The sequence below is a fragment of the Acartia tonsa genome, chromosome 4, assembly GCF_053477335.1.
Source record: "Acartia tonsa isolate MP-2025a chromosome 4, ASM5347733v1, whole genome shotgun sequence".
NCBI lineage: Eukaryota > Metazoa > Arthropoda > Copepoda > Calanoida > Acartiidae > Acartia > Acartia tonsa.
In genome coordinates this window covers 760,199-772,580 of record NC_137263.1, presented here as the reverse complement: position 1 = coordinate 772,580, position 12,382 = coordinate 760,199, and positions in this window count along the sequence as shown.

Genomic DNA, 12,382 nt, shown 5'->3' with positions numbered 1-12,382 from the left:
TAGATAGATATAAAGCTAAATAGATAGATATCTAGATAGCTAGATAGAAAGATATCTAATGTAGTTGGTGATGCCATGAAACTTTTAATCAAATGCAAATCTAGAAAGGCTACCCACAAAAGCAAAGTTCCATGGTTAGTAAATACATAAACATCACATAACAATGTTAGGTCTGTTCTGGTTCATAATTCTACTGTACTTTAATCAATTATGATAACTTTAGAACTTAAATAAAGGGTTTTGTTCCCATTAGATTTAATAAACATATAGAGAAATCATAAATAATTTTGATTATTTTGAGCAGATTGATATTAGTAAAGCATTTGATTAAAACTCCTTTATCTATTTAATTGTCATAAAATTATGAGGATTGAAGGAACATTAACCTGTTTATTACACTAGTCCCCAAAGTTTTGTAATAATTACGTTTTCTGATTTGTTGGCTTAACAACTCTGGGGACAACTTTGTTAAATTTTGATTGATTTTTTAAGATGAGTGTCACCAAACGTTTCAACCACTAATTATAATCTAGGTATCATTGGGGATGTACATCAATTTATCTGCAATTGTTTTAACCCTAAATATCCTCATAAAATTTATTTGTAACTGGACAAAGTGTCTCAAAAATCAGCCATGTGACGTCCTAAAAATGAGGGAGATTAAAGGAGAAGTGGGAGAGAAAACCCCTAAAAAAAGATTGGTTGGATTTAAGTAAAATGAATGGAGTATTCGATAAAAAAAAATTATCCTTTTTCATAAAGCCAATATATTAGTGGGTATTTACCCCTCTAAATAAATGCACAGTCAGCCCCCTCTAATACTTCCCCCATTTAACAATTGAACATTTAATCCCCCCTCTCTCTCCATCTTTCTTAAACGTCCTTATAACTATTTCGTACTGTATTAAAAAGCAAAGCAACAAAAAATATAAAGATGTTACCATCCATAAATAACTTACAAATTAGATATTAAGATATTAATAAAATTATTGTCTTTTGAATTAACTTCACCCCAAGCATCCAAGAACCTATGTCAAGCTTTCCTAGACTGATAAAGACAAAATAAAATTTTGTAGGAAAGCTTTACGTTTTTTAAAGGGAGGTGGGGGACATTGGAGATATTTATTGGATATTAATCCCAAAAGTCTTATGATAACGTTTTCTTATTTGTTGGCTGAACAATCTTTGGGGACTTATATTTACTTTTGATTGGTTGTTCCATTTAGCTGAGTGTCCAAACGTTTCAACTATTAATTGTAATCTACAGAAGGGATGTTTTTGTGTATCATCATTAAGGATGTACATACATTTATCGGCAATTGTCTTATCCCTTCAAATCCCTTTTTTTACTTTTGCAACCCTTGATTGAAGAACTACAGATTAAGCTTGCACATGGATAGACAATCTGAAGACAAATATATTTTAAATTAAAAATATTCTTAAAAGGATGATAATCTTATTATATAAAATAGCTTTTTTGTCTGTGCTGAAGTACCTCGCTAACTGCTGAACCGATATAATATGTATCTCTTTTACAGCAAATCTCTCTATGGGTCAAAGGTAGGTTAATAGCTATTTCGGGTAGTGATTTCTCCGCCCCCCCCCCCCCCGAGAGAAATCGACTCCCAAAAAAATACCACTACCCCCCAAAAAATACTTTTCTTTTTAATATAAAACAGGAAGGTATACATCTGGAATATTGATTCCTTGGACAACAAAGTACAATGTTATTAAAGTAGCATCTCCATAAACAATAATGTAGAAATGTAAGAATGTCCTTAAACAGTATCCTGTATTAATCAATTTTGCAACAAATTTACTTATAAAGTTTTGAAACACTATAAGTGTTTATATTCGTTTTTCCTACCGTTTTACAGCTTCGCTTTTACAGATGTTGTCATCCTTAATTTATAAATAAATTTAATTTTCAGATAAGCTATCCCTGTCCCTCGATTGTGAGTGTGTTACAAATGCTCCTCCGATAGCATACACAAAACTTTCACCACAAATTTCATTTTCAACTTTTTAAAGATCATTCCTATGGCCCTTTAGATACAGTAATATTACAGTACAATATAAGGGCACTGTGTACTGTTATTTTACTGTTATAATATGGTTAAAATATTCTTAGGAACTTCTGGGATCTTTCTTTGTGTGGCCACCCTATGAGTGTCCAGAGTGAATGGATATATTATACTATTGGATGTTGCATTCAATTTTCATGTACTCTGATAAAGTTATGCTCTCAGCTGGCTAAATAACGATATTCCCCATCAACCTCCTTTATCAAACCCCCTAGATTGATGCACTGATCAATAAAAAGGTCCATATTAGCAAGCTAAATAAAAAACTATCTTTCTCTCCCATTCTCTCTCACACTCTCTCTCTCTCTCTCTCTCTCTTTCTCTCTCTATCTATCTATCTATCTATCTATCTATCTATCTATCTATCTATCTATCTATATCTGTACAATAATTTTTTCTCTTTATTTAATAATTTTTTGTAGGGGGAAATTTTTTCGGTTTCTCTTAGGAGGGTAGTGATACTCTCTCCCAAAATGGATATAAATCTTCCCTTAACCTATAGGAAGCTTCACTGTAAAGGAGAACCATATCGGTTCACTTGTTAGTGATATCATAAGCTGCACACAAACACAAACATCCTGTTACTTTTATATAAAGATTTCTAATTCTGTTACTTGGTGTAGATCTATCAATGTCCTCCTTACTTTTCAATTGCAGGGAGGGAGGGGACAATGGGCGGTTTATATCACATATCCCCAAAGTTTTATTATGTATAACGTTTTCTTGTTCGTTTGCTTAACAACTTTGGGGACTTTTTATTGAATTTCATTGGTTCGTTTATTAAAGTGAGTATTAAAAGTTTCATTTGCTAATTGTAATTTAGAATGAATATTTTGTCATTAAGGATGTGCTGCATCAATTTTTAGGCCATTGTCTTATCCCTTTAGATCCCTGTTTCTATTGATATTCTATAAACTTCTTTTCAAAAGAAAGATTTTTCAACTTTTAAAATAGTTAGTTCAAACCCTCTATTTATATATTTATTTACTAGCGGCTATGCCCCTAGAGGCTTCTATGAAGGAACTTTGGAGGGATGGGAATCCCCCCCCTCCCTCCTTGGAGATGATTTATCTTGGAAGAGTGGTGGTATCTTTCTACAAAATAGCAATAAACCTTCCCAGTAAAGGAGAACTATATTGGTTCAGTGGTAAGCGAGATCCTTCAGTACATACAGACAGACACACAGACATACTATTACTTTTATATAGTATTTATAAGAGAGAGAGAGAGAAAGAAAGAAAGAAAGAGAGATATAGATAGATAGAGAGAGAAAGAGAGCATAGAATAAGGAGAGAGAGAGAGAGAGAAAAATATCTTTATAGTGTATCACAACTAAAAAAGTATTAAAGTTTTTAGAATATTTAAAGATATTATTATCAGTAAAATATTAAAAAACAAGGATGACAACATCCATAAAAGTGAAGTTCTGTAATCAAACAGTGGAACAGACGAATATTAACTCTAGTAGAGTGTCAAAACTTTAAGAGTAGAAAATAAATTTAAACAAAATTTTGTAAATATAAGTACAAACTTTTTTAGACGACTCAAATGTTGTCCTAGAAATCATTGTTTAAAATCCGATGAATATGATAATTATATCACACACATCCACATACAGACACACACGCACACATACGCACCCAACACATACAAACCTACACACACACACAAACTCACACAAACACACACACACACACAAACCCATACATAAAAGTTTGTTGGTATAAATATAAATTTTATTCTGAGAATGGAAAACTTTGATAAAATGTTTATGTGTGGTTACGATAGTTTAACAATCAATTTACTAAAGTATTAAACACTAGCGGCTACGCCCCTAGAGGCCTTAAGACGGAACTATAGAAAAAGAAAGGGGGAGGGGTGGTCAAAGATGATTCTTAGGATGTGTCTTTTTCTCTACTTTTTATTAGCAGAGGTTTAAACCCTGGGAGGGAGGTCACATTGGGCTGTTTATTACACTGGTCTTTAAAGTTAGTGCAACATTTTTGGGGACTTTTATTGAATTTTGATTGGTTGGTTCATTAAGTTGAGTGTCCAACCGTTTCAAATCCTAACTGTAATCTACAGAAGTGGTAATTTTGTGTATCATCATTGGGAATATGCATCAGTTTAAAGGCCATTGTCTTATCCCTTTAGATCCCTGGAATACTTCAATGTTAGGAAATTTGCTAAATTTAATAATAAACTTGGTTACGATATCTAAGAGAGACAGGGATAGATAAATGGAGGCGCATCAACTCTTTCCTTAGATATTACCCATCAACTAATGATATATCTCAACTAAATGGATCAATCCTATTGTAACATACATAAACATAATTTAACATCATAGCAACCCGTTTACATAAAATGCGTATAGGAAGGAGGATTTATTTTTTCCCACCCTCCCATCTCCTAACATTATCTGCTCATACAACAATTGTTGCCCAAGAAATGGTTGAACAAAACAAGGAGGGAGGGGACATTGGGCTGTTTATTACACTGGTCCTCTATTCATCATTACCATAACGATTATTTTTATTTGTTGGCTCGGGAATTTAATTGAATTTTGATTAATTGCTATTAAGTTAGGTATCAAAACAAAAAGAATAATTTAGTATATTCTTTTAGGGTATTTAGATCAATTCATTGCCATTGTCGTTTCCCTTTAGATCTCTGCGCAGTCGCACGTCAGGCAAGGCATCAGGCATAAGCTATAAAATGTAACGATTCAGTTGTGTTATCCTTATAATAAAGTAACAGGATGTTTGTGTGTTTGTATGTTTGTACCGAAGGATCTTCTCATAGGTCCTTGGAAGGTTTATAACTATTTTCTTGGGGGGTGGGACACCCCAAATTTTGTTATTTTTTTTATTCTTTTAACTAAAATTAAAAATGAGGGGGGAGCATCTTCCCAAAAAAAAAATTTTGCCCCCCAAAAATTTTTTTTTGCTTTTTCTTTTAAAATCTATAATACCTAAGAAATTTAATTATTAAATTCGACTCTCTCCTCCTCAAGTGCCCCTAAAAACCTCTAGGGGCGTAGCCGCTAGTATCTATAATACAAAGTAGAACGATGTTTATTGTCTGTTTGTTTGTGGCGAAGGTTCTCGCTAACCGCTGAACCGATCGGGTTTTCCTTTACTGGGTAGCTTCTCATAGGTCCCGGTAAGGTTTATAACTATTTTCTTGGGTGGCGGGACATCCCTAACTCCCCAAAAAATGAAAATTACGCCCCCCCCCCAAAAAAAAAAAATTATTTTCTTTAAAATCTATAACATGAAATATTAGTTTGATAAAACCTCTTGGGGCAAAGCCCCTAGAGGCTAAGGGCGAAGCCGCTAGTCTTAAAACAGAAAGTAGTGAGCTTGTCTTATCTGTAACGAAGGCCCTTTAATGTCTCACAAACTGTAATTACCCTAGATGCGAGGGGTAAAGCCGCTGATAAGTATATAAGTGAGATATGTGTTAAGTATTACTTAAATGTATCTCTCCAAAACATACAGATAACCATAGGGGAATCAGCCTGATTGACAATACACAAACTACAATTTCAAATTATAAAATCTTTAAAAACTAAGTTGGTAGCACCCTAAAATTGAAATGTATTATTTTCTATTAATTTAATAAAAATATAACTATTTTATATCTAAAAAATATCCTAGATTTCTTAAATAAATGTATATATAATTGTGGAGAAAAAAAATCTAATTTTACTAAAATAAATGCAATACCTCGCGGACAAATTTGTAACTATATTTAAATTTCTACTTGTGCTGGCACTAAGAAGTTAAATATTAAAACACATATGGTAATTTTAAAAGCGAGGCTTTTCTATAATTTGAGTCGGTCCGTGCATCTATAACTTCTATTGGTGTTCTTGTACAAACCATGATTATAAGATTTTTATATACTTAGCTAACCACTGAACCATATATGAACCTCCTTCATAGAGAAATTTCTTAATGGGTCCAGGAAAGTTTTTTTTTATTATTTTGAGGGTATCCTGTTAAATTTTTTCTTCAATAAACTAAAATCCCCCCCCCCCCCCTTATCTTTCTTTATTGTGGGACCCCACTACGCCTCAGCTGTTAGCTGTAAGGCTACTTGAAGCTTAATTCGTTTGTAAAATCATGACTCAGTGAGCAGTCGCTCTTCATAAATATATTGATTATATTTGAGAATTTCACATTCAACGCTAATTATTGAATATAACCGGAGCAATATAAATTAAAGTTTTATGCTTTACAATTGTTTTGTATTTAAATATAAGCAAATTTATAAAATAATTTATTAAGAACTAATAAACGCAGTTTACCTAATGTAGCAAATAAATCATATTAAAATTAAATAATTTTTAAAGCCAAAATAATAATTTATTTTGTTACAAAGCCAAACCTAGCGGTACCATTATAAACTAAAACTAATTTATTTACTAATTAAAGAGAAAACAACACTTATTTTCATTTTAAAAAGCAAGCCTTTTTACAATTAAAGTTGCTACGTTCGCATGTTTGATCGTAACAGAGTTAATAGAATGTTGTTTAAATTGTAAAATATTTTTCCCGTGTTGCTTAAAAACCGACATACACATGCTCTAATGCTATAAGGTTAGAGCTGACGATCTTTAAATAAGTACTAGCGGCTACGCCCTTAGAGGCCTCTAGGGGACACTTGAAGGGAGGGGAGGTTGATATTGACAACCTAATTTTTTTTGTATTTTAGAATTAAAAAGTAAAAAAAATGTTAAACATAAACAGTGTTAAAAATATTTTTTTATAAAATTAGAAATCTAATAATTTTAAATGTGAAGTCTAAAGATAAAATCATAAATTACAAAATAATTATCAGTACAGGCTATGACAAAATATTCAAAAATCCAGATTTTAATTATTCTTTTTTAAATGGGGAGACAAATTTTCTAAAGGCGATTTGTCTTGAAAGTTTGGTGGTACACCCCCCAAAACAAAATATAGACCATCCCAAGACCTATGAGAAGTTAAACTGTAAAGCTTATCGGTTCACAGACAGAACAGAACCTGATACTTATGACTAAATATTAGATGTCCAATCAGAGTAGAAAAGTCAATTTCACTAATTTGAGCATTTGCTCTTCAAGTATACCAGAAAAAATATGCGGTGCACAAAGAAGAATGGCTGTGACAAGCTATGTTTTTATAAAATATATATTTCCATGTTTTTAAATACACAGTCTTTTGTATGAATTCAAATAAATTTACATTTTATGATGAATTAAAACATTAGTTATTTAATAATTTAAGAAAAAAATTATGTACTGTTGAAATAAATCACTTTTGAACTTAAAATACTACCAATATAAATTACAATGCGAGCTCTAGCGGTAAAACTTATAGCTAAAATATAAATCAAGTATAAAGTCGTTAAGTGGTGTTAGAAGATAATAAATCAAAATTAAAGCATCTGTTTTCTGTTAATAAGCCGGGGAAGGATGGGATATTGGATTTTAAATCATATTGGTACCCAAAGTTGTATTCCTGTGGGTGGAGGGGATAATTCAAGTTACGTAGTTAAGTGATTTTATTTATTATCATATTGTGTACATTAATATTTCGTCCAATTGTCTCATCCCTCAAGATCCTAATAAAAGCTAAGATTTTCTACAATTAATGCATTAGGAGTAAATAAATGCATTAAATTTATAAATCAATTTATAAGCTAGCTAATATGAACCTCATTTATTGATCAATTCGGTCATACAGTAGATGCGGAGGGGATGGGGTAAAGGAGATCAAAGGGGGAAAGATATTTTAGCCAGCTGCGTTTTTTACTTTATCAGAGTAGATGAAGATCTGGTGCAACATTCATGTAATGATATATCGATTTTTTTTATTTATTGAATCGTACAATAAAGTTATCAGTTTTCCGCAGAAAAGTAAATTGAATACTATAAGAATAATTCTCTGATAATTATTGTCAATTTATCAGTAAGTATAGTAAATGAATGTTACTTAAGATCTCAAATCATACTAATCTGCTTGAGTTATCCTTTAAAGGTAAGCTTTTCATAGATCTTGGATTATTGTAGCAGAGAACAATTTCCAAAAATTAGTTGTGACAACATTAACTTTATGTGACGATTCACAATTCTAACTAAGCTATTGCTCTTCACATAATGAAAGTTGGATTTGATACCAAAATTTCTTCTAAATGTAAAGTAAAGGCGCATAATTTTAATTGATTAGTAAAAAGTCAAACATAAAAACTGCTTGCATAAATATAAGTAGATTATTATTTTGAAATAATAAAATACCTAATTTTATTAATAATAATAGCAAAGTAATAAAAGAAATAATTTAATAAACCGTAATATAAGAAAATATTTTATGTTTTAAATATAATAATGCGACTTCTAGCGGTAAAAATATGAACTATAGTAATGATAAAGTATCTAGTTTCTCATAGGTGCTACAAAAAGACTTTAAAATCTTTTCTCGTATTTATTCCTAACCGTTTAATATCCGCTGGATTAAAACCGGTTCTCAGCCATAATGAAAAATCATGTAACGTATCGTATAAAAGACAATTTTCTGCAAATAATAAAATAAAATTCACTATATTAAACCAATTTTTAATTAACTTTCTGCGAATAGTCCAAAGAAGATAAAGTATAGAATAGAATCCAGGTAGAAGATTCTGCCTGGCTAGCCTGAAATAAAATTGGACCATTTGAAAGACCAAAACGGCTATAAGGCTGTTAGTAAATAACATGATTTCAGTAATTATTCTGAAAAAAAATTCAAAATAAATTCCTTATGCAATAATTTACTAAAAGCCTTGTAGCCAAGCTTCCACCTTTCTCTTCCTTATTCACAATAGATTAAAAATGAATTTGATGTGCATTTTAAGCCTTAAAAAATTTAATCATGTAAGAAAATTAACAAAAATATTGGTCTTGGTATTTATATTATAAAAAACTAGGTTGCGCTCTTATGTATGTTTTTAAACAGCTGATTTATACATGATAGCAACTACATCCATACATACTTGTGGTAGAGGGGGAGGGGGGAGAAAGGGGTTGTACCCAATTAGCTGACCCTTGAAGATTACAAATGTGGTCAATCGTACTTACCAAAATAAAAACAACATTATGTTTAGTGATTTTTCATCTTTGTCTAAAATGACCAAGCAGGTATTGTTGTCTGCACTTCTATACGAGGTGTGTATCAGAGGTGTTAGCCTTAGTCAGATATTTATTTATATGGGTAAAGTTTTACCTTTTGAGTATTAAAAATGTATTTAAATAGTTTTAATGTCAAGCGTATAATTTAATTCATGAAGATCAAATAAATTTTTAACTATATATATTAGATTTTGATACAAATTGAAGTTTCTAATTTTGTCCAACTAGTCATTGTGATTTGTACTTTAGCATTATTATCATTACTGCGCAAGTCAAAGATTTCTTCTAATTTCCCAGAAATTTTTATGGTTTTCACTTCTATTCCTCCTTATTCTATGGAATAGTCTTCAATAAATAATAAAACTGAAAAATGTTATCATTTTTAATTTTACTAACGGCCGGTCATTTGGGGGGGGGGGGGGTAATTCTTTTATATGGCAATTTATTTAAGGAGGTTGTTGGTACCCCCCATAATATATTTATAAATCTTCCTTAGAGAAGCTTTACTTTAAAGAGAATCATATCGGTTCAGCGGTTAGCGAGATCCTTCGGTATAAAAGACAGAGAGACAGACAAAGATCCTGTCACTTTTCTATAAGGATAACTGTCCAAATTTAGGCCCTGAATAATTCCTGAGAAATTACAAAAAATACAAGAATACTATTTTCGTTTCCTTTTTCTCCCAACTCGATATGTATATATCTTTATAACAAAGTAGAACGATGTCTGTCTGTCTGTCTGTCTGTCTGTCTGTCTGTCTGTCCGTCTGTCCGGTTGTCTGTCCGTCTGAAGCTTAAGATCTCAGTAACCACTGAACCAATTGGGCTCTACTCTTCAGGGAATATACCTACTGGTCCTGTGATGGTTTTAAGCTATTTTCTTGGGGGGTGGGAAACCCCTAACCCCCCCAAAAAATGAAAAATACCCCCCCCCCTAAAAAAAAAAAAAAATTTTAAACTTTTTCTTTTTAAATCTAAATACGAAAAATTAGGTTGATCAAACCTCTTGGGGCAAAGCCCCTAGAGGCTAGGGGCGAAGCCGCTAGTCTTTATAATAAAGTAACAGGATGTTTGTCTGTCTGTCTGTGCCTGTGTGTGCCGAAGGATCTCACTAACCGCTAAACCGATAAGGTTCTCCTTCACAATGTACCTTTTTTTAGGTCCTGTTAAGGTTTATAACTTTTATTGAGAAATGAACTTAAACCCTCTTAAGAGAAATAGCCCCTGAAAATAATTGCATCCTCCCCAAATTAAAATGAAACTAAAATTAAAAATGAGGGTGATGAATTCACCGGCTCAAGTGCCCCTAGAGACAAACAGTGTTCCTTTCGAATAATGAAGCTTAAAAAAAGAGAAAGTATAGAATGCAGATCTATATAGAGTAATGGATATAATTATTACATGGATGTTGCACCAGATTTTCATGTGATCTTATAAAGGGATACTTGCAGCTTGCTAAAAATGATACCTCCCATTAACCCCCTTTACCCCAACCCCTCCCCTCTTACTTGATGAATCAATAAATAAGTCCAATGTTAGCAATCTAAATTGACATAAACAATTTTCCAGTATAACTTTAAAAAATAAAGATAATATCTGCTGGATTGGAAACGGTTCTGAACCAAACTGAAAAATCATGTATCGTATCGTATAAAAGACAATTTTCCGCAAATAATAAAATAAAATTCACAATTTTTAATTAACTTTCTGCGAATAGTCTTCAAACCCTCGGGGATAATAAAACTGGAAAATGTTATAATTTTTAATTTTACTATCAGCCGGTCATTTGGGGGGGGGGGGGGAGGTAATTCTTTTATATGGGCCATTTATTTAAGGTGGTTGTTGGTACCCCCCGTAATATATTTATAAATCTTCCTTAGAGAAGCTTTACTTTAAAGAGAATCATATCGGTTCAGCGGTTAGCGAGATCCTTCGGTATAAAAGACAGAAAGACAGACAAAGATCCTGTCACTTTTATATAAGAATAGCTGTACAAATTTAGGCCCTGAATAATTCCAGAGATATTACAAAAAATACAAGAATACTATTTTCGTTTCCTTTTTCTCCCAACTTGATATGTGTATATCTTTATAACAAAGTAACAGGGTGTCTGTCTGTGCCTGTGTGTGTACCGAAGGATCTCACTAAACGCTGAACCGATAAGGTTCTTCGGTATTATCCTCTTAGAAATTTTTTTTTTCAATTTTGAAATTTGAGTACCCCACCTCCCTCCCCCCCCCCCCCCCCGACAGAGAAATATGAACTCTGGCCGGCTCCCTAGCCTAAAACCTAACCTAACCTAAATTAGTTGTTCGTCGTTGTGGGGGGGGGGGGGGGGAGAGGGGGGTACTCAAATTTTCAAAATTGGAAAAAAAATTTCTAAGAGGATAACGCCGGTTCTTCTTTACAATGTAGCTTCTTGTAGGTTTTGTTAAGGTATATAACTATTTTTGGTGAGTTTACTTACACTAAATACACCCTCCAAAGAGAAATAGCCCCTGAAAATAATTGCATCCTCCCCAAATTAAAATGAAACTAAAATTTAAAATGTGGGGGTTGAATTCACCATCCCACCATCTCAAGTGCCCCTTGAGACAAACATTGTTCCTCTCTAATAATGGAGCTTAAAAAAAGAGAAAAAGGTATAGAATGCAGATAAATAGAAGTAATGGATATACTTTTACTTGGATGTTGCACCAGATTTTCATGTACTGTAATAAAGGGATACTTGCAGCTTGCTAAAAGAATGATACCTCCCATTAACCCCCTTTACCCCAACCTCTCCCCTTTTACCTGATGAACCAATGAATAAGTCCCATGTTAGCAACCTAAATTGATAATAAATTTCCCCTGTCAATATGTCCATGTATATTATATATCCATTATAGCAGTGGAATTATATATATTTTATACATAGAATGAAAAGTTCTGGATAAAAGTCCTAGAAAATCCTTAACAGATGTTGGAAAAATACTGTTTTTACAATGTAAATAGAAAAAAAAAATTCCTTATTTTATAACTAGGTTTGTATATACTGCAATGTTAATTGAAAATTTTAACTAAACTATGGGGACCTCCTGAATTTACTCTAGTAACTTAATATTAGCTCAACTATAGGGACACCCTATATATACTCTAGT